At 44.6% G+C, this 26,173-nt stretch overlaps 1 protein-coding gene and 1 long non-coding RNA gene across 8 annotated transcripts in view; one reads left to right on the top strand and one right to left on the bottom strand.

Moving 5' to 3' along the window:
• Positions 1 to 26,173, bottom strand: part of RHBDF1 (rhomboid 5 homolog 1) — a 97,020-nt gene that overhangs the window by 49,677 nt on the left and 21,170 nt on the right. For 4 of the 7 annotated variants that reach the window (XM_044981208.1, XM_044981209.1, XM_044981210.1 and 1 more), the window contains exon 2: positions 25,893 to 25,940. The exons of the other annotated variants lie outside the window; for them this stretch is intronic. The gene's annotated coding sequence lies outside the window, so the exon portion shown is untranslated. The remainder of the gene's footprint in view (positions 1 to 25,892; positions 25,941 to 26,173) is intronic. 7 annotated transcript variants of the gene reach the window in all.
• LOC123344735 lies at positions 16,626 to 23,690 on the top strand. Its single transcript, XR_006572638.1, has 3 exons — positions 16,626 to 16,847; positions 22,898 to 23,165; positions 23,480 to 23,690. It is a non-coding gene; the product is annotated as an uncharacterized LOC123344735 (long non-coding RNA).

Genomic DNA, 26,173 nt, shown 5'->3' with positions numbered 1-26,173 from the left:
CTAAGTTTCGTACTCTATATTTGTCCATATTGAACTTCATCCTATTTACTTCAGACTATTTCTCCAGTTTATCAAGATCATGTTGAAATCTAATCCTGTCCTCCAGAGCGCTTGGTACCCCAAGCTTGGTATCATCCACAAACTCTAGAAGTGTACTCTCTATGCCATTATCCAAATCATTTATGAAGACATCAAATAGTACTGGACACAGGACAGATCCTTGCAGGCCCCTTCCAGCTCAATTGTGAGCCACTGGTAATACTCTCTGAATATGGTTTTCCAGCCAGTTCTGCACCCACCTCATAGTAGGTTCATCTAGGCTATATTTCTCTAATTTGTTTATGAGAAGATAATATGAGACTGCATTAAAAGCCTTACTGAAGTCAAAATATATGATATCTACTGTTCCCCCCCTGTCCACGAGGCTTACCACCATATTAGTTTGGTTTGACATAATTTATTCTTGACAAATTCATGTTGACTGTTATTTATTTTCTTCTGGGTGCTTACAAATAGAATGTTTGATCATTTGTTCCATTATCTTTCTGGGTATTGAAGTGAAGACGACTGGTCTATAATTTCCTGGATTGTCCTTATTCCCCTTTTTATAGATAGGTACTATATTTGCCCTTTTCCAGTTCTCTGGTATCTCTTCCGTGCTCCATTAGTTCTCAAAGATAATCGCTGATGGTTCAGAGATCTCTTCAGCCAGTTCCTTATGTATTCTAACGTGTAATTCATTAGGCCCTGCTGACTTGAAGACATCTAATTTGTCTAAATAGCGTTCTCTACTAATATCTCCATGGGCCCTACCTACCACAGCAAGGGTGAGGAAGAGGTGGAGCCCTGGCCCATCCCCTCCACAGAGTGGATGTGGAAAGGACTGTATGTTGAACCAATATCTTCATATCACAATGTGTCCCTTTTGCAAAATCTAAGACACAGACACAAATCTGGAGAGAGGTCTCCTGTCAGATTACTAAGAGTTCATTAATTTTACAAAATATAGTGCAGTAAATTAATTGGAAAATGACACCTTATCAAGGAATTAAAATTGAACCACCACTGCCAAGTACAGCATATTATACTGCATTTCTGTAGTTTGCTTGTGGGCTATTCTGAGAAACGGTGCCATATAACTGTATAAATGGTTACAGTTGTGTGAAGGGAGAAATGGGTCACCATGAGCTGACGGATAGCGGCTTGGATTCAGTAGTGAGCCCAAGATGAACAGGAGAAAGACAGACACTGGGTGTCTTGCTTTGTGCTGGCTTCCAGCCCAGGCTTCTGGACCCTTGTGGAGCTGATGTCATGGAACTGGACATGGATGAGCAGACTAGATCCAGTTTGGCCTGGTTAAGGGGATTGTGCTTCGGTAAAGTCTCAGACCCCCAAAAAGCCAGGGAATTTATAACTGAGCCCACGGAGTTGGCCATGCCCTTTGTACACACTTTGGGGTTTGGCTAATTTTATTTTATTGTGTTAAGAAACGTCTATTTTGTTTACCAAATAAAAAAGATACGTGTTTCCTATTTCCAGGACTCCCCTGTGCTCGCAAGTGGTGAAAGAACACCTGTAAGAGGGTCCCGATGGTTAGATTATAAATTTCTAAAATCTGGGCGTGAACAAGGTGTCAGGTGGGGCTTGAGCTGACCATTTTATTTATTTTAAAAGGGACCCTTGATGTCCTATTGAACCTGGTTCTTGTTACTCCTGTTGCTGCCTAGCAGAAGGGTTACATTGGCAGAGTTTATATGAGCCATTTGTCCATCTCCAGCCTTCTCATGAAAATCTGGCAGGTGGCAAAAGACAGCAGCAGGGACAGCAACATATGGGAGGGAAATCACCTGAGCATCACTTAAGGACAAAGAAACTCTGCATCACAACTTCTGACTTTTAGACCGATATCCAGCCTTGATTTTAAAGACTTCAAGGTGATGGAGACTCCACCATGTCCCTAGGTAAGTTGTCCCAGTGATTAAATACCCTCACTTTAAAAAATACTTTATCTCCCCTTTGAATTGTTTTAGCTTCAGCTTCCAACCTTTGTGTCTTGTTTTGCCTTTATCTCCAAGATTAAAGAGCCCTCTACTATCAGAAATGTCTTCCCCATGTAGACCCCATGGCTCACCTCTTAACCTTGTCTTGAATAAACTAAGTACACTGAGTTTCTTTAGTCTCTCACTGAGGCAGGTTTTCCAGACCTCCAGCCATTCTGGTAGCTCTTTTCTGAACCCTTTCCAATCGGTCAACGTACTTTTGAATTGCAGACAGCAGAACTAGACACAGTAGTGAGTAATAGCCTCACTAATGCCATCTAAAGAAATAATGCCACGTCCTTACTTCCACTCAGTGTTCTCCTGCTGCTACATGTTGATGTGGTCTGTTAGGCATTAAAAAGCTACAGAATTCCTCTAGCTCCAGGAATAGGGACCATCTTGCACCAGCAATCATATCAGTCAACTAGTATGTACAATAACCTCCAGAATGATGCCAGCCACTTGCACTGCTTCACATACCCAAGGGCACCATAAAGGAATGTGGGTGTTAGTTCTCACGCATACTCTTTCTGCTGTCCTTGGTATCAGAGCTGTACTAACTCCAAGCCAGGACAAACCAGCAAGGAGGCTGGAGATTAATACTGATCCCCAGGGCACAACAGAGCTAAACAAGGGCATCAGAGTATTAGTCAGAATAAGAGATGGGAAAACAGACAGCCCTCTGCATTTTATCCTAACATGCAATATGCTGACAAATTCCCCATCGCTGACTAAGACTAGGAACAAGGCAGGTTTCTCAAGTTATGGAATCTGAAAACACTCTCAGTACAGTTCAGAAGTGAATAGTATTTGTCAAATGAGCCTGATAAGAGGCCAAAGTTCCCTGAAACATTCTTATCATACAGCCACTGCAATGTGTGGAGGTGTCAGCCTAAAGATCTTAACACAACTAGCCTCACATGTACCAAATACAACACAAGTGTTTATGGAAGAGCTTACATCACATGCTCAGAAGCTAAATTGATAGCCCCTCAAGCAACTCTCTGCTCTCAGCTGCATTTTCACTAAATGATTGGAAAGAATTCCAACCAAATGTCACCTGGAAACTTTCTTGTTGTTGTGTATGGAGCCTGTCGTTGGCTCCAGCAAAGCCTACAGGGCTAGTGCAGTTTGACTTAACAGCTTAAGTGCATAAGATACTAGGAACTGATCAAAACCAGCACATGGCCCAAACAAGTCCTTAGGTCAAGCTGGGAATCCAGATGCATGAATCATCCCATATCGCGTAAGAGTTTACACAACAATCCTACAGTCTGGGCTGTGCTTAGTCATATGGGCAAAGTCCGGTCCACACCCAAAAGGCTACTCTACTGGGAGATGTAGCATAATTTTGCTGGCACCTTCATATATTTTTCTCCCAACACTAACTGTACATGAGTCACTATCTGCTGCAAGCATGGCAGCTACATTACTACTTTGGAGATATCTGAAATTTGTTTTCTCTGAATTGCTGCAAGTAAAATCACTGGGTAACTGCTGAGGCTAGCTCTGTGACCAAACGGTCACATTTACTTTATATTGACTCATGGAAGAGACAGCTCCGGGTTCCCAAATGCCAGACAGAGAGAGAGAGAGAGAGAGAGGTGTGTGTGTGTGTATGCACATGCGCACGTGCACGCTCACAAGCACATTTGTTCCCACCCAATGCCAGAGGGAGCAGAGTGTGTGAGAGCATAGGCAGGTCAGTGTTGGAGCAGCGCTTGGCTTTAGAATTAAAGAGGGGTCACCTGACGCTCAATGGAGAGAAACTCAGACAAGTACGTACAGTGGCCCCAGTGAGGCAGCAGAACAAATCCTCCTGCAGGCTGCTGTGTGGACCTGAGGTGCATACATTTACATAACACGCTGTCAGGCAACACAGGCCTGCTCTGAGAACAACCTGCGAAGCAGGGACTCCAGGTACTCAAGAAGGTATTGTTCAGAACAATCCTATTTGACTGAGGAGTTGGCCACACACAAACTCGCCCAGTGTGAACAGTTTTAAACTGGATTAGAAATGGCTATAACTGATTAAGTGAAGTTGATGACGAGCTGAAGGTAAATAAATCACTATAAGCTATTTCTAAACTGACTTAGAAGTACTCACACAGGACTTTGCTCTTGCTTAACAAATATGGCAAGTTTGTTAAGGCCCGATTTTGTCATTCAGGGCGAATGCTCACTAATGGGGAAATAAGAGCCCCCAAATGCCTTCCGAACACTCAAAGCAACCACTTTTAAACTGTACTGAGCTGGGCTGGTGACCTGCAAGTGAAAGGCTTAGGCTACATTAGCAAAGTCCTCAGGCATCCAATACCCACGGTAAGTAATAAAATGTTACAGAAATATTTATGGATTTGGAAAGAAGTTAGGTGATGTATTAATATGTTACAGTGATAACAGGAATATCTTCTGTTCCAACAGTAAGTAGGGACGATGTCAAACAGCATCTAATACATTTCAATAATTTTAAATCAGCAAGAGCACATAACTTGCACTCACGACTTTTAAAAGAATTGGCCACAGAGCTCTCTGAGCCATTCGTGTTGACTTTTAATAAATGTTGAAACACTGGGGAAGTTACAGAGGACTGCAAGAGCTAATATGCCAATATTTAATAGGGATAAATGGGATGACCTGGGTAGCTATAGGCTGGTTAGCCTGACACTGATTGTGGGCAAAATCATGTAATGGCTGATTCAGGACATAATCAGTAAAGAACTGAAGAATAATAGCATAATTAAAGCCAATTATCTTCATTTTATGGAAGATAAAGCTTGTCCAACAAACCTGATATAATTTTTTGATGAAATTACAAGTTTGGTTGACTAAGGTAATTGTTGACATGGACTTCTGTAAAGCATCTGACTTACTGTGTACCACAGTATATAGGCACTATACCAAGTCAACGACGCATATTATATAGTGTCATTAAAACCGGTCTACTGGATAGATTGTTAATGGGGAATGATCATCAAGTGGGGGATGCTGCTAGTGGGATCCAGCTGTGATTGGTTCTCAGACCAAATTATTCAATATCGTTTTCAATGATCTGGAAGAAATGCCTTTATATGCCCTGTCTGTACAATTTGCAGATGGCACAAAAACTGGTGGCGTGGTAATAATAAGGATAAAGCACTGATAGAATAAACTGGATCAATCAGTAAACTCACTGCAATTACCCAACATATATTTTAATATAGACAAATGCAAGCTCATACATCTGAGAACAAAAAATACAAGCTGTGCTTAGAGGATGAGGGGACTAGATTGTGAAAAGCAATGACTCTGAAAAGGATTTAGGGGTCATAGGAAAACCAACTGAACATGAGAGCCCAGTGTGATGCTGTGGCAAAAAGGGCTAACAATCTTTGGATGTATAAAGAGGGGAGTATAAAGAAAGAATAAGAAGGCAGCATTACCTCCATAAACGGCATTGGTAATACCACTTCTGGAAACTGTGTCAAGTTCTAGTTCCAACACTTTGAAAAGGATGTTGAAACAAATCAGAAATGGCTCAGAAAAAAGATACAAGAATGATTTGAGGTCTGACAAACCTATATTACAGTGAAAGATCAAAGGAACTCTATCTTCTTAGCCTACCGAAGATTAAGAAGTGAAGTTTCTGAGTATCTAAATGGGGAGAAGATTACCAACGCTAGAGTCCCAGACACCTGGCATTAATGAAACCCTTATCTATCCCTGATATATGATCCTCCAGTGTCAAGGAGAGAAGCATAGCAGATTCACTCTATGAATCTATCAAACTGGCTGATTTAAAGCCAAACCTTGCACATTACGAAAGGTACAATCCTGTGGTGCTCAGTACCCTTGCTCTCACCGAAATCACTAAGATTTGAGGGCATGACTGTAGAACTGCACAGGTGCAGGAGGGGAAAATCAGCACTTAATCACACAGATAGTTTTTCTAGATAGAAATATATTTGCAATGAATTTTACTTTATCTGTTTAGAGTGTTCCCCATTCTTTGTCATTTATCTTCTTGATAGGCTGGATGTGGAATTAAGTGATTCCATCCCAATTACAAAGGGGGGGGGAGGGGTGACAGGACTGTCTTTACCACTTTTCTATGTTGTTGTTCCATTAATGAGGACTCAGTATTTTCCCACTAAAATCATGAATCACCCAGTGTCTGTCATTATATGTAGACGATATGGTTTTATTGTCACACATACTTTTGATATTGAAGCATTTTATTAAATGCATTGGGTTTATATAATCAATAAGAGGACCTCTCAATAAATTATTCCTAAACTAAAGTAAATGTCATTTGTTGGAGATGGAGGTTGCATAAATGGAGGATCAATGGCAAAATATTGAACAAGTTAGCTCTTTCCCCTCCCTGGGTATGTGATTCTCACAAAATGGTTTGGGGATAAGCATATTCAAGTAATAAAAGAGAAGGCCTCAAATTCAGTGCAAGCTGTGTTATTTTTATCTGGACTCATAGAGGCAACTTAATTGCACCAGCCCATAAGAGAGTTTGAGGATAAGTTATGAGCTCAAATTTTGTACAGTGCAGAAATACGGGGGTGGAATGATCCCACAGGACTGGAGGCGAGTCAAAACAAATTTCTTAGAAAGATCCTTGGTCTCCCAAATAATACCCCAGCTTCTCTGCTTAGAGCTGAGGCAGGGATGGATATTCTGTCCAAAGTCAATGTTGTAATATTAATTTTTGGCTTCATATTCATACTATGCACCCACAGCCTTTGCCCAGGCTATGCTTAGAGGAACAGCTCAGGAGGACTTTCTCACGCAAGTTTCCTTAGTTAGAGCATGTTCAGAATTCTTCACATTCTCTACATTTCTGAGAATCGGAAATGATTAGATTTAAGTTAAAAAATGTGAAATCCCTATTCAAGTTGAGAATATAGGATATGAATAATCAACTAGATATGGCAGTTGTTTCTATTTCAAATATGTCATGTTGGCTCCCCTTGTTAAAAAAGACTTGTGTATGCCAGATATTTACCCAGTCCTTGTAATAACACACTCAGAAGGGCCTTTACAGCTCTTCATTTCCAACCCATTCAGACAACTAACTTAAAAGGCCCAGATGCTGGCACTGAAAAATGTAAACGCCTCTGTCCATGCAGTTTAGGGCAGGTGGAATATTTACTTCATTATTACATTGTAATTTGTGTTGCCATTTAAGGTCAAACTGGCTTTCCGTGTTTTTGTCCCAGATGCCTTTATCTATGATCTCTCAGAAAACAGAATATTTTTTAGGAACTGACAATGTAACGAGTGGTTACCCTATCTGCATAGTCAGCCACTAAAAATAAGGAAAAGGCAAGGGCCCTGGTGATTGTGTACAGATTAATGCTGTATATCCTTCTTAATCTGTATTTATAAATATTTTAACATTTTATCATTTTGGATTTAGTTTCAGTTTTGTTGTAGTACTTCGTTTTCTGTGCATTGGCCCAAAACGAAATTGTTATTAATAAACTACTACTACTTCTTCACTTCTCTTCTTGCAGAAGAACAGTGATCCCCAAACTTTTCAGGGTTACACCCCCATCAAGACTAAAGCGGCCGAGGCTGGGGCCACCGCCTCAGGGAGTGGAGCCCCAGGCCGGCAGCCAGGAGCAGAACTGGGTGGTGCTCTCTCCCTACGCCCCATGGGGACTAGGCCAGGCCCCAGCTGCACCACTCCCCCAAACATTCCTCCAAGCCCTCCCAAAGGAGGCACAGTTTGGGGACCTCTGCAGTAGAAGCTCTTTGGGGAAGGCACTACATATTCACGTGTGTTTGTCTCACACCCACAATCCTGACTGGGGCATGTGTGTGCTACTGTTATATAAACATTAAATAACATAAGACTTGTGCATTATTAGTTATGACTTCATAACTTGTCTCATCTGCTTAGCCACCTTTGCATAAGTGCCTTATTGAATATATAGTCCAGTGTTACTGAAAGTGAAACATTTTGTAATGCTGTTGAATAATACATGAAATAGACATTCACACATTAACATTTACAATCTTCCTCATTCTCAGAAAAATAGCGAGCCACTGGTCAAAATTTACAAAAATGTATGCAATAATTGTACACGTTTATGCTTAGTTTGGTGAAACGAGCGTTTGGGCTTTTGCATATATTGTGAGAGAAACATGAATTAATTGGCTTTTTCTAGTATTTTGTTCTCTCTTTGCACTGAACAGATGCCATCATTTCCAAATACCAACGGGTAACTATAGGTCAGAGGTGGGCAAACTATGGCCCAGGGACCACATCCGGCCCTCCAGCCTGTTTAATCCGGCCCTTGAGCTCCTGCTGGGGAACGGGGTCTGGGGCTTGCCCTGCTCCCACACTCCAGCTAGGGACCAGGGTTGGAGACCATTCCATGCACGCGTGCCAAGGCTCCCAGAAGCAGCAGCATGTCCCCCCTCCATCTCCTATGTTTAGGGGTAAGCCAGGGGGTTCCGCGCGCTGGCCCCACCCCAAGTGCCACGCCCACCGCTCCCATTGGCTGGGAACTGAAGCTAATGGGAACTGCAGGGCCAGCACCTGCTGACAGGGCAGTGGGAGGAGCCATCTGGCCACACCTCCACAGAGGAGCCGCAGGGGGGGCATGCCACTGCTTCCAAGAGCTGCTTGAGGTAAGCGCCGCCTGGAGCCTGCACCCCTTACCTTCTCCCATGTCCCAACCTCCTGTTCCAGCCCCTTGCCCCAGCCCGAAGCCCCATCCCGCACCCTGAACTCCTCATTTCTGGCCCTACCCCAGAGCTCGCACTCCCAGCCAGAGCCCTCACCCCCTTCTGCACCCCAACTCCAATTTCATGAGCATTCATGGCCCACCATACAATTTCCATATCCAGATGTGGCCCTAAGGCCAAAAAATTATAGGTGGAGTGTGGACTGATGCTTATAGTTAAAAGTTGCCTAGCATTCCCCTTTATGAGCCTCTATTTGAAGTAGTTGTCTAAAACTTTTACAAACTAACCATTCAGAAGAAATCTTCCTGACTAATGGGATCCCAGGCTCTGGGATCAGCCCACACTCCCGTCCCCAGGATTCACTTGACCTCAGTGGTGGCAAGCTCAATACAGGGCTGAGCGGCTGGTGCATGGCATTGTTACTAGTGCCCGGGCCCCAGAATTTCCAGCTTGGAGAATGAAACTCTTTCTCGTGATAAATTAACCTGCAGAAAGATGTAAATATTTCCTGGGTTGGGCGAATGGTTCCTTTTTTCCATACTGGCCAGCAACATCTCTGTCGGGCATTGTGAGCCCAACAATGCTTCACTTTGTGCGCCCTGCACTGCACATGGGAACACCCTATCCTTCTGGTCAGCTGACTGCAGCAACCTCAGAGAGCTAGGAGTCTACGTGAAAAGCTGATGTGAGCAGCCGCCTTCACTTCTTTCCCAGTGATGAAGGTCACAGAGGGATTTTGTTCTCTCTTTGCACTGAACAGATGTCATCATTTCCAAATACCAACGAGTAACTATAGGTCAGAGGTGGGCAAACTACGGCCCAGGGACCACATCCGGCCCTCCAGCCTGTTTAATCCGGCCCTTGAGCTCCTGCTGGGGAATGGGGTCTGGGGCTTGCCCTGCTCCCACACTCCAGCTAGGGACCAGGGTTGGAGACCATTCCATGCACGCGTGCCAAGGCTCCCAGAAGCATCAGCATGTCCCCCCTCCATCTCCTATGTTTAGGGGTAGCCAGGGGGTTCCGCGCGCTGGCCCCACCCCAAGCACCACGCCCACAGTTCCCATTGGCTGGGAACTGAGGGCTGCTACAGGGGCGAACAGGGGCTGCTAACAGGGAGTTTCGCAAGGGAGTTCTCCAGGTGAAGGAGGAGCTAATACAGCATCTGTGGGGTAAGTGACTGTCTGTAGTGTGTGTTTGTTTGTGTTTGGGGGTTACTTGCTGTGTGCTGAGCTTGTGTTTGTCAGTCTGTTTGGTTGTTTGGTTGTTTGAGGGACCGTGTGCTCTGGCTGGCAGTTGGAGGCAGGTTTGAAAGCGCGAAGCCTCTGGTAATTGGCTGAGCCTTAATCAGTGGGTGGGGCATTCACTCAGGCCAGGGCTTTATAAAGCAGCGCACAAGCGACCAGGGAGCTTTGCGAACAGGGAGTTTCGCAAGGGAGTTTAGAAGGGGAGTGGGAAGGGAAGGGGAGTCCCTCGCCAGCCCTAACCCCTTCCCTGTGCCCCCCCCCTAAAACCTGTAAACCGAACCACATTCCAAAACTCCTTTCTGTAAACCACCCTTCCACTAACTAGGAGACAATGCAGGCAGAAGCCCAGCAGCAGAGTGGGGGATGTCCAGTTTATTGCGCTGAGTGTTGCATGTATGATTACCTGCCCTGTGGGCGGGTGGCGTATGTGTGCAGTCGGTGCAAGGAGCTCCTGGCCCTCAGAGACCATGTACGGACTTTGGAGGCCAGGGTGGCGGAACTGGAGGAGCTAAGAGAGGCAGAGAGGTATATTGATGAGGCTTTCCGGGACACTGTAGAATTGTCCCACCTCCGCTCAGACAGCTCCTGTGCTGTTGAGGAGGAAGAACGGCCCAGGGAAGTAGAGCAGTCAATGGGAGCAGAGGGAAACCTTCCCGTAGTTGGGACCCTCCTTCCAGATGGTGCTGAGGTTGCCTCTCGCGCTGAGGTTGCCTCTCCGGGGGAGGGAACTCCAGTTTCTAGGAAAAGGCAGGTGTTAGTAATGGGAGATTCGATTATTAGAAATGTAGATAGCTGGGTCTGTGATGACCGGGAGAACCGTATGGTGACTTGCCTGCCTGGTGCGAAGGTTGCGGATCTCTCAAGGCATCTAGATAGACTTATGTGTAGTGCTGGGGAGGAGCCGGTGGTCGTGGTACATGTAGGTACCAATGACATAGGGAAGGGTAGGAAAGATGTCCTGGAAGCCAAATTTAGGCTGCTAGGGAAGAGACTGAAATCCAGGACCTCTATGGTGGCATTCTCAGAAATGCTCCCAGTTCCATACGCAGGGCCAGGTAGGCAGGCGGAGCTTCAGAGTCTCAATGCGTGGATGAGACGATGGTGTAGAGAGGAGGGGTTCACGTTCATTAGGAACTGGGGAAACTTCTGGGATGGGAGGAGCCTATACAGGAGAGATGGGCTCCACCTAAACCAAAGTGGAACCAGACTGCTGGCACTAAACATTAAAAAGGTTGTAGAGCAGTTTTTAAACTAGGAGATGGGGGAAAGCCGACTGCTGCAGAGGAGCGTGTGGATCGGACACAGACTTCTCTTAGGGGAGAGTCTGATGATAGAGAATCTCCAGGTTATAGTCAGGAGCAGAGGACTGAAAAGTATAATGTAAGGGCCGGATCAGATGATAAACAGTCACATAAAAAAGAATCTGGCACATCAGAAAAAGGCAGGCTAATAAACAGGGACAAGTTTTTAAAGTGCTTGTACACAAATGCCAGAAGTCTAAATAATAAGATGGGTGAACTAGAGTGCCTTGTGATAAAGGAGGATATAGATATAATAGGCATCACAGAAACCTAGTGGACTGAGACCAATCAATGGGACACAATCATTCCAGGGTACAAAATATATCGGAAGGACGGAACAAGTCGTGCAGGGGGAGGAGTGGCACTATATGTGAAAGAAAGTGTAGATTCAAATGAAGTAAAAATCTTAAGCGAATCCACAGGTTCCATAGAGTCTCTATGGATAGAAATTTCATGCTCTAGTAAAAATATAACATTAGGGATCTATTATCGACCACCTGACCAGGACAGTAATAGTGATGATGAAATGCTAAGGGAAATTAGAGAGGCTATCAAAATTAAGAACACAATAATAGTGGGGGATTTCAATTATCCCCATATTGACTGGGAACATTTCACTTCAGGACGAAATGCAGAGATAAAATTTCTCGATACTTTAAATGACTGCTTCATGGAGCAGCTGGTACGGGAACCCACAAGGAGAGAGGCAACTCTAGATTTAATCCTGAGTGGAGCGCAGGAGCTGGTCCAAGAGGTAACTATAGCAGGACCGCTTGGAAATAGTGACCATAATACAATAGCATTCAACATCCCTGTGGTGGGAAGAACACCTCAACTGCCCAACACTGTGGCATTTAATTTCAAAAGGGGGAACTATACAAAAATTAGGGGGTTAGTTAGACAAAAGTTAAAAGGTACAGGGACTAAAGTGAAATCCCTACAAGTTGCATGGGCCCTTTTTAAAGACACCATAATAGAGGCCCAACTTCAATGTATACCCCAAATTAAGAAAAACAGTAAAAACTAAAAAAGAGCCACCGTGGCTTAACAACCATGTAAAAGAAGCAGTGAGAGATCAAAAGACTTCCTTTAAAAAGTGGAAGTCAAATCCTAGTGAGGCAAACAGAAAGGAGCACAAACACTGCCAACTTAAGTGCAAGAGTGTAATAAGAAAAGCCAAAGAGGAGTTTGAAGAACGGCTAGCCAAAAACTCCAAAGGTAATAACAAAATGTTTTTTAAGTACATCAGAAGCAGGAAGCCTGCTAAACAACCAGTGGGGCCCCTTGATGATCAAAATACAAAAGGAGCGCTTAAAGACGATAAAGTCATTGCAGAGAAACTAAATGGATTCTTTGCTTCAGTCTTCACGGCTGAGGATGTTAGGGAGATTCCCAAACCTGAGCTGGCTTTTGTAGGTGACAAATCTGAGGAACTGTCACAGATTGAAGTGTCACTAGAGGAGGTTTTGGAATTAATTGATAAACTCAACATTAACAAGTCACCGGGACCCGATGGCATTCACCCAAGAGTTCTGAAAGAACTCAAATGTGAAGTTGCGGAACTATTAACTAAGGTTTGTAACCTGTCCTTTAAATCGGCTTCGGTACCTAATGACTGGAAGTTAGCTAATGTAACGCCAATATTTAAAAAGGGCTCTAGGGGTGATCCCGGCAATTACAGACCGGTAAGTCTAACGTCGGTACCGGGCAAAGTAGTTGAAACAATAGTAAAGAATAAAATTGTCAGACACATAGAAAAACAAACTCTTGAGCACTAGTCAACATGGTTTCTGTAAAGGGAAATCGTGTCTTACTAATCTATTAGAGTTCTTTGAAGGGGTCAACAAACATGTGGACAAGGGGGATCCGGTGGACATAGTGTACTTAGATTTCCAGAAAGCCTTTGACAAGGTCCCTCACCAAAGGCTCTTACGTAAATTAAGCTGTCATGGGATAAAAGGGAAGGTCCTTTCATGGATTGAGAACTGGTTAAAAGACAGGGAACAAAGGGTAGGAATTAATGGTAAATTCTCAGAATGGAGAGGGGTAACTAGTGGTGTTCCCCAAGGGTCAGTCCTAGGACCAATCCTATTCAATTTATTCATAAATGATCTGGAGAAAGGGGTAAACAGTGAGGTGGCAAAGTTTGCAGATGATACTAAACTGCTCAAGATAGTTAAGACCAAAGCAGATTGTGAAGAACTTCAAAAAGATCTCACAAAACTAAGTGATTGGGCAACAAAATGGCAAATGAAATTTAATGTGGATAAATGTAAAGTAATGCACATTGGAAAAAATAACCCCAACTATACATACAACATGATGGGGGCTAATTTAGCTACAACGAGTCAGGAAAAAGATCTTGGCGTCATCGTGGATAGTTCTCTGAAGATGTCCACGCAGTGTGCAGAGGCAGTCAAAAAAGCAAACAGGATGTTAGGAATCATTAAAAAGGGGATAGAGAATAAGACTGAGAATATATTATTGCCCTTATATAAATCCATGGTACGCCCACATCTCGAATACTGTGTACAGATGTGGTCTCCTCACCTCAAAAAAGATATTCTAGCACTAGAAAAGGTTCAGAAAAGGGCAACTAAAATGATTAGGGGAAAGATTAAAGAGGCTAGGACTCTTCAGCTTGGAAAAGAGAAGACTAAGGGGGGACATGATAGAGGTATATAAAATCATGAGTGATGTTGAGAAAGTGGATAAGGAAAAGTTATTTACTTATTCCCATAATACAAGAACTAGGGGTCACCAAATGAAATTAATAGGCAGCAGGTTTAAAACAAATAAAAGGAAGTTCTTCTTCACGCAGCGCACAGTCAACTTGTGGAACTCCTTACCTGAGGAGGTTGTGAAGGCTAGGACTATAACAATGTTTAAAAGGGAACTGGATAAATTCATGGTGGCTAAGTCCATAAATGGCTATTAGCCAGGATGGGTAAGAATGGTGTCCCTAGCCTCTGTTCGTCAGAGGATGGAGATGGATGGCAGGAGAGAGATCACTTGATCATTGCCTGTTAGGTTCACTCCCTCTGGGGCACCTGGCATTGGCCACTGTCGGTAGACAGATACTGGGCTAGATGGACCTTTGGTCTGACCCGGTACGGCCTTTCTTATGTTCTTATGAACTTCGCATGTTTGCCTTTAATAAAGAAGGGCCCACGCAGAGGGAAGCATCACCAGTCCCAAGCATTCAAAAATCATGAGTCAGGCCCCCCAAAAATCAAGATATTTAGGGGAAAAAATACACCGAGTTCTTTGTAGTTCCCTTCTGGCATGGGAACATTTAGGGTCCATGTTTCAAAGCTTTTTTTATGTACACAGGAGGGCTATAAAGTTTTGGTTGTTTTTTTTTAAACAAAAGCTAAGATTGTCAGGTAATAACTGGACTCCAGCAGCTGGGACTTTCAGAGAAAGCACCAGATCTCACCAGACTGGCGATAAAATCAGGAGAGCTGGCAACTATGAGAGAGTGCCCTGTAAAACGAGAGAGTTCCTACTACCAAGGGTATGTCTACACCGCAAAAAAAAAAAAAAAAAACCCACATGGCAGTAAATCTCAGAGCTCGGGATCAGCCTCCCTGCTACATTCAGTGTCCAGCCAGATCCCATCACTAGGTCCTTTCCTCACTGACAAGGGATCCAGCTCTGCCCTCTTCTCTGGCATGCTCCCCTCATCCCTATGCCCTCAAGAAAGCAGGGGATTTCCCTTAGGAGTTCCCTAATGAACTAACTGGGGTAAGAGACCCTGGCAGGAGTGCTTGGGTAAAGGTCTCATTTCAATTTCAAAGCCCTCCTTCCTCTAGGCAGAGCTGTTTCCCTGCTACTACAGACTTGGCTGCCTTCCACATGGCCTGTCCAACTGATCATTGTTGCCCTCAGACCAGGGGTCCCCGCCATGGCGCCTACCGGGGCATCTATGTGCGCCCACGTACTGGCTGGCGGGCCAGCAGCCGCCAAAACGTGGCGTCATCAAGAGGTGTCGCCGCCAAAAAGCGGCATCCTCAAGAGGCGTCACCACCAAAATGCCGCTGAAAAGCGGCGTCACTAAGAGGTGTCGCTGCGGAAATGTCACTGATTTTCAGCGGCATTTAGGTGGCGACGCCTCTTGACGTTATTGCCACTTCTTGGGGCATTTCAGCGGATGCGTGTCCACTGGCCACGGTGGCTCGTCGTCTAGCGCTCGCCACCCGGAAAAGGTTGGGGACCACTGCCTTAGACTCTTAGAGCATCCTCCATCCTGAATGACAAAACAGAAGGGGAAGAGGAAGCAGTCCTGGCAGCCTGGGAGGGGGAGGGGAGGTAAGGCACTCACCAAAGGCAAACCCAGCATTTCTGTTTGCTGTGACGAGCTCACTCCATTTCCAGCTCCAAGGCCCCAGTGCTGCAGCTCCTGCCTTCCTCACAGCATGTCACAGGCTTCGGGAATTTGAGAGCACTCAGCATGTGGGAGCAAAGCATTCCTGCACACTCGGTCTGGGTGGCACGTATGGTGCATACTACCGGAGATGCCACAGCAGACGTATTACCCGGGGAACAGAACAACTGTGGTTGAGTGAGGGAGTACAAATGTAATTGAGTAGATGTTCATGAGCACGTGGAGAGGAATGTGTGTAAATTAAGAGGATGGGTACATGAGGGTACGGGTGCACATGTTTGTGTGTGAGGTTCATAAAACCTTGCAATTTGCTACAGATTAGAGTTGGTTGGGAAATCAGCTTTTTCCTTGTGAAAAATTTCAACAAATGAAAAAATTTGCTTTTGGGGGGTTTTATTTTGTTTTTGTTTTCAACGACTGGAAATCATACAATTCTGGCTGGTCAGGCAAAAATTTGGGGATTTTACTCAAAATTTTTGCCTGATTAGTTGAGATTTTTGGTTTTGGCTGCCAGAAACAAAACAACAAAAATCGGCATTTGGGTTTGCAGTTTCTAACAAAAAAAACCACAACAAAATTAGTCAAAAACAAACAATTCCCACTGACATTTCCATTTTGAAGAAGAAATTTTGAATGAAAACTTTCAGCCAGCTCTACTACACACACAGCTCTCCCCCACCCAGCCCTCTGAATGACACCCCTGTACATAATGAACGCTTCCCCATGAATGCACTCATGCACCACGTACAAATCTCCTGTGTAATAAGGCTGTATTAACACATCACTAAGGTGACCAGACAGCAAAGGTGAAAAATCGGGACGGGGGCAGGGGGTAATAGGAGCCTATATAAGAAAAGATCCAAAAATTGGGACTGTCCCTTTAAAATAGGGAGATCTGGTCACCCTACACATCACAAACACAACGTTCAGAGTTCACCGCCTGATAAGTGCCAGTTGTTTTCTTTCACCTTTGCAAGGCGCCCATCTTTGCAGTATCTGTATCTTGGATTATCCAGGACCAGGAGCTACAGATACTAACAGCAGGCCTTGTTCTATGCTCTACACCAGTGGTTCTTAACCTGGGGTGCACGCACCCCCTTGGAGTGCGAGATGCTCTTTCTGGGGGTGCGAGACATGCCAGCTTTTTTTAGAAGGTAAATCATCGAAAACACAAATTAAGCACAGGCACGTAAGTACAACTACTTTATTTCAGAAAACCTATGTATTTATTAACATGATACATTTTTTAACGATTACTGAGTTAAATTTTAACTTAAAAATTAAAATAAATATGCAATTATATCTCTTTCATTCTATAGTTATGATATATCCAGGTTTAAAGAACTGACCTACTTCAATGATTTTTGATAAGGGGTGCAAGCAGGGCCGGTGCAACCTATTAGGCGACCTAGGCGGTCACCCAGGACACTAGGATTTGCGGGGGCGGCATTTTCTTCGGCGGCAACCACAGCAGCTGGATCTTTGGCCACCCCGGTCACCGCCGGCATTTAGGCGGAGGGAGCTGGGGCAGGGGGGCGCAGGGAGGGCCGCCTGCAGCAAGTAAAGGGGAGGGGAGGACACAGGGGAACTCCCCACCCCAGCTCACTCCTGCTCCGCCTCCTCCCCGAGCACGCCATCGCTGCTTCACTTCTCCCGCCTCCCAGGCTTGCGGCGCCTGTCAGCTTAGGGCTGGGGCGGGGAGCTGCCGCACGGCTCCCCGGGCCGGGGGGGGGGCACCTCAGGGCAGAATGGGGGTGGGGAGCTGCCACAGGGTTAGGGGAGTGGGTGGAGCAGAGGTGAGCTGGGGTGGGGAGCTGCCGCACGGCTCCCCAGGGGCGGGGAGAGCTGCCGCGGGTGGGGGGGGGGAGCTGCCGCAGGGAAGGCACCTCAGGGTGGGGGGAACAGGGCAGGGAGCTGCCACAGGGCTCGGGGACGGGGGAGGGCGCAAGGTGGAAGTTTCGCCTAGAGCGCGAAACATCCTTGCACCGGCCCTGGGTGCAAGAACGTATTTTTGAGAACCAAAGGAGTGCAGGCTGCAGTAAAGGTTAAGAACCACTGCTCTACACTAAAGGTTTCCTAGTATAGGTTATCCAGTAGAACTATACCAGCAAACTCCCTCCCACAGTGGAGGAAGCAGCTTATACAGGCAAAAAGAACTGCTGCCATTATAGATTAAACTAGTTCTCCAAAAGACTTCTTTGCCAGTGTAACTGCATCTACACTAGGGCTTATGCTGGCATAGCTATATCAAGTAGTGAGGTAATTTTCTTCACACTCCTAACCAATATAGCTATGGAAGCAAATCTCTGTAGCGTAAAGCATCTTATGCAGAATTGTGTCAGTAGCTGGAAGTCAGAAAATGATTAGCAGCAAAGAGATGGTGGGTCTGACTCACACTGGAAATACCAGTGCTCCAATATTGTTCATTCAGACACACTCACATACACATAGGACATGGATCCCACCAGACACTCCTGCACGTCATCCCCTCCCCGCATCCCTCCATTTACAGCCCAATACAACCCAGTCTCAATCATAGTTCCACTATGAATCAAAGGTCTCAATTTATATCATCCACCACCCAAACTACACACTGACTGAATACCTCACAAGGCTCTGCAGCTGAACCATTAGAAGAGAGGTCGGCAACATGGATAAAGGATCCAGGAGTGCAAGTATCATTTTGAACTTCCTGGCTTTCAGAGGATTCCACATTCACTGCAACCATGACTCTGAATTCCCAGGCTTTCAGACAGCTGCAGTGTTCTATTAGTGCCGCTTTAACTTACAGTCCTTCATGTCAGTTAGCCATTTCACTGATACATACTGCATGGCTAACTTCAAGAATGTCTCCAGTGCTAAAATATCTGAGAGCAACTTCTCATATTCATTTATACTTATTGCCAGTACAAACTAGAATCACAATACATCTCTACCCTGATACAACACGACCAAATATAACACAAATTGGGATTAACATAGTAAAGCAGTGCTCCGGGGGGAGGCAGGGCTGCGCACTCCGGCAGATCAAAGCAAGTTCGATATAACGCGGTTTCCCCTATAACACAGTAAGATTTTTTTGGCTCCCGAGGACAGTGTTATATCAGGGTAGAGGTGTATCTATCAAGAGAGATCAGATCAGTCATGAGAAGACACTGATCCTGAAGGAGATGCCCAGCCACAAACAATCACCAAATCCTAAACCTTTAGAGCCCTACAAACAAGCTCCACTGCAGCAACCCTCACCCTGGGTCAGGCACAACAAGAAGGAGCATTTTAAATGGAGCAACAGCAAATGTGTGTCCCCTCCACTCTACCAATGCTCCCAAACTCACCCACCACTCAGTCAGATTCCCAATCACCGCCCTACCTTCTTCCATTCAGTCCCCTATGCATGGTCAGACCTGTCTAGGCTTAAGGCTCTATCCTCCCCACATAAAACCCTTTAGGGATTTACCTCTGCCATGTTGCCCATAGTGAAACTTGCTGATTTGTATATAAGCAGCCAATTGCTATTTCCTTTCTCCTGACTTCTGTCATTATATTATGAAGTTTTCAGAACAGGGACCTCCTCCTTAAGTGTTGGTGAGCACCTCGCACACGAGTGCTACTGTAAATGAACAACAACAAGAAAAAGAATCCTGACATTTGTACACTACATGAAAATGGTAACATTATCAATGATGCAAACGAGACAGAAATGTTCTATAAATATTTCTGTTCTGCATTTGCAAAGAAGCTGGATGATATGCTTGTATCATCTGATAGTGAAATACTTTCCATTCCAACTAAGGAGGATGCTGTATGGCATCTACTGATGTTAAATATTTTAAAACCATTAGGCCCTGATAACTTGCACCCAGGAATTTTAAAAGAGCTCACCAAGGAAGTGTCCAGACTGTTGGTGTTAATATTTAATGAATCCTGGCGGAATTAGTTCAATTTGTATATTTAATACTGGAAGCAGTAATGGCTGTAGCACTGAGAGATGAAGCAGGAGGAGTCGTTTTATGAGGTAGGACAGTGCATAACCTTATATTCACAGACAATATTGGCATCACAGCATTGACCAAGGAGGATTTACAAAGAACAACTGACAAGGTAGAACAGGAAAGCAAAAAATTCAGATTGAAGAGCAGCATGGAGAAGACAAAAATTATGGCAATTGGAAGACAAGAGAAAGAGGTACAAATCAAACTCTGAGATAAAGAATTAGAATACTAATTTGAAAAAGTAGTCTACCTTGGAGGAGCAGTATCAAAGAATGGGAATTGTGAAGTTGACATAAAAAGATTCAGAATAGCCACTACTGCATTCGGAAAACTCCGCAAGATCTGGAAAGCTAAAGACATTTCAATAAATACAAAAATCAGTGTATATCAGACAACTGCCATGCCAATACTGCTGCATGGGTTAGAATGCTGGAGTATGGGAACAGCCAATGAACGAAAGATTTTTGGCTGCACAAGTGAACTGACTGAAGGGAATACTGAGTTTCACGACTGAAGAAAATAAAAAACAAAGAGATAAGAAAATGGCTAGGGCAAGAAGCAATGCTGTTACGAGAAAGTAAAGAAAGATGAATGTGATGGTTTGGATATGTGTCAAGAATGGACCCAGAAAGCGTACCATACCTGGCGATATATACTGGAGTGCAGGAACTAGAAATAGAGGAAGATTGAGGATGCATTGGATAGATACAGTGAAGAATGAAATAGAACAAAAAGCATTAAAGATGAATGAAGCCCTGAAACTGGTGCAAGAGAGAAAATAGTGGACAGACTTCATTCGGTTCCGTTGTCACTGTGGAGCTGATGGACAGGAATCGAAGAAGAGAGAAGGAATAGTAAGTTGCCGAAGGCTACAAGAAAGCTCAAGTTGTGATGATATGTAAAAAGGGTAAACAGGATGACCTGAGTAACTATAGGCCTGTTCTTTTTTCAGCTATTCCATTACTTTGCCTGGGACTGATGTCAGACTATCAATAAAGAACTAAAAGATGGTTGTGTAATTAATGCCAATCAACACGGTTTTATTGAAAATAGGTCTTGTAAAAACAAACTTGACAGTTTATTAGTGAGATTACAAGTTTGGCTGATAAAGGTAACTATGCTGTTAAAAACACTCAGACTTCCATAAAGAGTTAAATTTATTACCACAATAACTTCTGATTAAAATGATAAAAATCAACAAGGCACATATGAGGAGATTACTTACCTGTAGGTGAAGGTGCTTGTAGATGTGTGGTCCCGATCTGTGTTCCACAGAAGGTCATACATGCACACTATGCATTCAGAGTCAGAGAATTTGAAAGTAGCATTCACTGGTCCACATGTGCGCCCTGGATCACCTCATGCTTCCGTCCAAGGTCTTAAAGGGCAGGGCGGACTGACCGCATCTCCAGTTCCTTCTCCTCTGCTAACCAAACAGATCCATAGTAGAGGAGAAGGAGGGCAAGAAGCTAGATAGAGATCACATATCGGAAGAACCCCAGTTACAAGTAAGTAATCTCCTCCTCTTCTTCACTTGATGGTCCCTATTGTATTCCACTGAAGGTGATTAACAAGCAGACTAAGTCAGGGGAGAGTGTGAGGACGAGGATGGATGGGATGGTCATGCGGAGAACTGCCATACCGAAGGTGGCCTCCATTGCCAAGTCCTGTACTAAGGAATTGTGCGCTGAAAACAAGTACAAAGAATGCCATGTGGCTGCTCTAAATATGTCCATAAGCAGCACATCCTGAAGGGTGGCCATGGTTGAAGCCTGAGGGGCTTATCTACACTGACAATTTACAGCGCTGCAACTTTCTCACTCAGGGTGTGAAAAAACATCCCCCTGAGCCCAGCAAGTTTCAGAGCTGTAAAGCGCCAGTGTAGACAGGGAACCAGTGCTGATAGCTACTCCTCTCGTGGAGGTGGGGTTTTTTTTGTTTGTTTTTTTTAAAGAGTGTCGGGAAAGAACTGAGCCATGACCACACAAGGCTCGTTAAAGCACTGCCACAGCAGCACTTTAGCGTTGCCAGTGTAGACTAGCCCTGAGATTTCCAGGAGTGAGCTCGCACACCTGTGGGAGGAGGTAGGCTTGACAGTTGATAGAGTTTAATGCAACCCAAAATCCATTTAGCGATTGAGTGGAGATAACCTGCCCCAAGTCTTTCTGCTACTGCTATAAATAGTCTAGGGCAGGGGTCGATAACCTGTGGCTCTTTGGCTGCTCGCTTGTGGGCAGTCGTTTTTTGAGGGGGCACAAGGTGCAGGCTCTGACCAGGAGGCATTTACCACAGGCAGCTCCCGGCCAGCGGCACAGCAGGGCTCTGGCCCCATGCTGCTCCCGGAAGCGGCTGGCATGTCTCTGCGCACCCCTTGCGGAGAGGGAGGCAGCAGGTCTCCATGTGCTGGCCGTGCCCGCAAGCACTGCCCCCAATGGGAGCTGTGAGGACAGTGCTGGGGATGGAGGCACGCAGAATCTGGTACGCCTGGGGTACACCTCCAAGCCAGAGCCTGCACCTCGCACACCCTCTAGCACTCCAACCCCCTGCCCCAGGTCATAACCCCCTCCTATACCCAAACTCCCTCGTAGACCCCGCACCCCATCCTGCACCCCAATCTCCTGCCCCATCCCAGAGCCCCCTTCCTGTTTATAATCAAATTCAAACGGCAGAAGTCACATTAAAAGTATTAGCGAGTAGTAATAACTTTAATATGTTCAATTATTATTAGCTGATAAATTCTAACTCTACAAGTAGCTTTGCATGTGATACAGCTCTCAAAATAAAATACACGGCTCTTCTTTGAAAGGTTGTTGACCCCTGGTCTAGAGGATTACAAGGGGAGGGAGAGGGTTTCCCCAGCCTGGGTCTGAGTGAGGCCTCATGGCAAGCTCCATGAGGTGCTTCCAGAGGCATCGAGCCCAGTCTTCTTGGTTTGTAGCTGGGGAAGGATTGGCAAATACTGCACTTGGATGCAAAGTGAGCTTCCCCCAAGCAGTGGAGACAGCACTGGTATTCACTGTTGACCAAGAAGGAGCATGGACAGGAGGCACAGAGTATGAAGCCCGGCGACCTGGGCATAGTTCAGTACCCGCTCACAGGTCCTGAGGGGGGCGGGAAGAATGTTGCGAAAACAATCCCTTCTCCCCAATCTATCTAAACTAATCACTAAAACTATGATAAAACTACAATACACTGGTAAAACTACTGTAAAACTCTTAAAACTATGTACAACTATCTTATTTTAAAGTGTGTCAGAGACAAGGACAGAAAGTTCCAACCAGGACCATGCAATGTTGAGAAGGAACTGGAGATGCGGTCAACCCGCTCCACCCTTTATGACCTCAGACAGAAGAACGAGGCAAGCCAAGGCACACTGTGCGGACTAACGGATACTACTTCCAAATTATCCAGCTCCAGACGCACAGTGCTCATGCGTAACCCTCAGAGGAATTCAATAGGGACCATCACAACTAGATAATACTCCAGCAGTGGTCGCACCACTGCTAAATACAGAGGTAAGAAACTGCTCTACTCCTACTGGAGATTACCTTGTTTATGCATCCCAATATCGCATTAGCTCTTTTTGCCACAGCTGATGATAACCCCCAAAACTTTTGCAGAGTCACTGCTTCCCAGGATGGAGACCCCATCCTGTAAATATGACCTTCATTCTTCGTAAGCATATTAAAATGCATATTGTTCATTTGTGCCCAGTTTACAAGTGATCCGGATCACTCTGAATCAGTGACTTGTCCTCTTCATTGTTAACTACTCCACAATTTTTGTGTGACCTGCAAACTATCAGTAATGATTTTATGTTTTCTTCTAGGTCATTAACATGTTAAATAGCGCAGGGACAAGAACCAATCCCTGTGGTGGCACTGGAAACTGACTCGGTTGATGAGTTCCCACTGACAGTGACATTTGAGATCTATCAGTTAGCCAGTTTTTAATCTATTTTATGTGTGCCATCATGTTAATTTTATATCATTCTAGATTTTTTATTAAAAATGTCATGTGGCACCAAGTCAAAAACCTTACAAAAATCTTAGTATATATTTCAATATTGTTACCTTTATCATCAAAGCTTGTAATCACATCAAAAAGGATATATCAAATTAGTTTCACAGGATCTATTTTCTATAAACCCACGTTGATTGACACTAATTACACTAGCCTCCTATAGTTCTTGATTAATCAAGTCCTAAATCAGCTGCTCCATTATACTGCCTGGGTCAATGTCAGACAAACAGGCCTGTAATTACCCAGATCATACTGTTTACCCTTTTTAAATATTGGCACAAAGTTAGCCTTTTTCCAGTTTTCTGGAACTTCCCCAGTGTTTCAAGGTTTATTGGAAATCAATATTAACTTGCGAGGGGACTCGCTGGACTGTTATCTGAACCTGCTGATTTAAAAATATCGAACTTTAGTAGCTGCTGTTTTAACATCCTCCTGAGATACTAGTGGAATGGAAAGAGTGTTATGATCATATGATGAGACTACATCATGTTTTGTCCCCAAAATACACAACAGAAATATTTATTGAACTATTCTGCATTATTATTGATAATTCTACCATTTCCATCTTGTAATGGACCAATACCATTGTCAGGGTTCTTTTTGTTCTTAATATATCTAAAAACTCCTTTTTGTCCTTAACTCTGCTGGCCATAGATTTCTCTTGTATTCCTTGGCTTCTCTTATCAATTTTCTACAATTCTTAGTCTCTGATTTATATTCATTACTATCAATTTCCCTCTTCTTCCATATGTTATCTTTTCATTTTTTACAACTACCCTCACTTCCTCTTTAAACCAAGTTGTTTTTTTAAACAGCACAGCTTTCTTCCTCAATTGTGGAATTGTGGTTTTTTGAGCATCTAGTGAGGTATTTTTAAATTATTCTAAATTATAATTCACCTTTTTCTCATTAAATTCTTCTTCCCAGCTGATTTGGCTCATGATTAAGGCTGCGAGTCGGTCAGAGAGGACACGCATTCCATGATTTTGTGTGACCTCCACAACTTTAGCCCTGGGCGGTGGGGCTCCGTCTTACATGATTTATTGTTTATTGCCCACATTCTGTCTGTGACTTTTACTAAAAAATACCTGTGCCAAAATCTTAGCCTTATTCAAAATTGTTTTCAGCTTTGTGAAATTGGCCCTGTCAAAGCACCAAGTAGATAGATTACTGGCCTGAACTTTATTCTGCTTGCACCATCATGATCACTTGTACCTATGATACCATTAATTTTTAGTTCTGTGATCCATTCCTCTTTATCTATCAGTAATGACTCGAGGCGGAGTCTCCCCTGCCCTGACCCTTTTGTATTATTCCTCATCCAAAGCAAAGAGGGTGTCAAATGCTCTTAACTCAAAACAGGCATGTTTTACACTCTCTGTGCACTGGTGCTGATGGCACACAAGATGCTGGAAAATGGAGGGTCAGTCATGAATGTTCTGGAACATCTGAAATGGCAGAACTGCAGCGGATCAAATCAAGGCTCTCCAGCAAAAACACAAATGAGGCTGCTCTGACGGAGGGGTGAGAATGGGGCTGTGAAGGCTACGAGACGGATTGAAAAGCCTTGCCCTACACTGCATGGCAGCCCCAGCTCCCTTACAAGGTGCTCCCTGCTGCATTAGGGAATTCCTGGGTCCTTTTCCTGAACCTGTTATCGTGGCGAGGCATCTCCCTTCGCTCAGGCTCTAGCAGGGTGCTGATTCCAGTCCCCTAACCAAATTCCCCAGTGCACAGAGCTGAGCTTGGGAGACAGTAGCAGCCTAGCAGAGTAGTTGAAACACTGCACCTGACCCACTGCCTGTTGGACCCTGTTGCAGTATGCACCCTGCTAGGGAGCAGAGACAAATGGTGGGTAGACTCTGGGTGCAGGCTATAAAACATCCCATGTCATAAAAGCATAAGAAGAAATAACATAAGAATGGCCATGAATATTTTCTTCATCAAATTCAAGAATTTTTAAACTCATGGACTCAAGTCTTAGGTTCCACTGAATCACAACAGAACAGCAAAACCTGTGAAGCAGTAAAGACCAGTATCCAGTGCGACTTCAGATAATATTTTTAAGAAATGTGATGCAAGCATGCTTACCAGTCAGCATCTTGGGGGTCTCTAGACAGTGGGGGCAATGGGGAAATGAGAAGGGCAAGGGACACAGGAATTTCTGCATATAGTATTCTCAGAGTGCAGATACCTCTCATAATTAGCAATTCCTTTACCTCTCTCATTCTTCCAGATGGGCTGTCCAGTGCTGGAAATCTCCCCAACTGTAAGGAGAAAAATGTCTCAATTTCGCCCTATACCAACAATATATCAGTATCTTACAGCAGTGGTTCTCAACCAGGGGTATGCATACCCTGGAGGTATGTAGGGGATCAGCATTTCTCAACCTGGAGGTTGCAGCCCCCCGGAGGGTCATAGGAGGGGCTTAGGGGGATCACGAGTACAGGGCCGGCATTAGGGGGTGACAAGCAGGGCAACTGCCAGGGCCCCCACGCCA

This window comes from Mauremys mutica, chromosome 11 (genome assembly GCF_020497125.1).
Source record: "Mauremys mutica isolate MM-2020 ecotype Southern chromosome 11, ASM2049712v1, whole genome shotgun sequence".
In the NCBI taxonomy this organism is placed as follows: domain Eukaryota; kingdom Metazoa; phylum Chordata; order Testudines; family Geoemydidae; genus Mauremys; species Mauremys mutica.
Note: the sequence above shows the minus strand (reverse complement) of the source record. Positions and strands in the feature narration are given on the sequence as shown.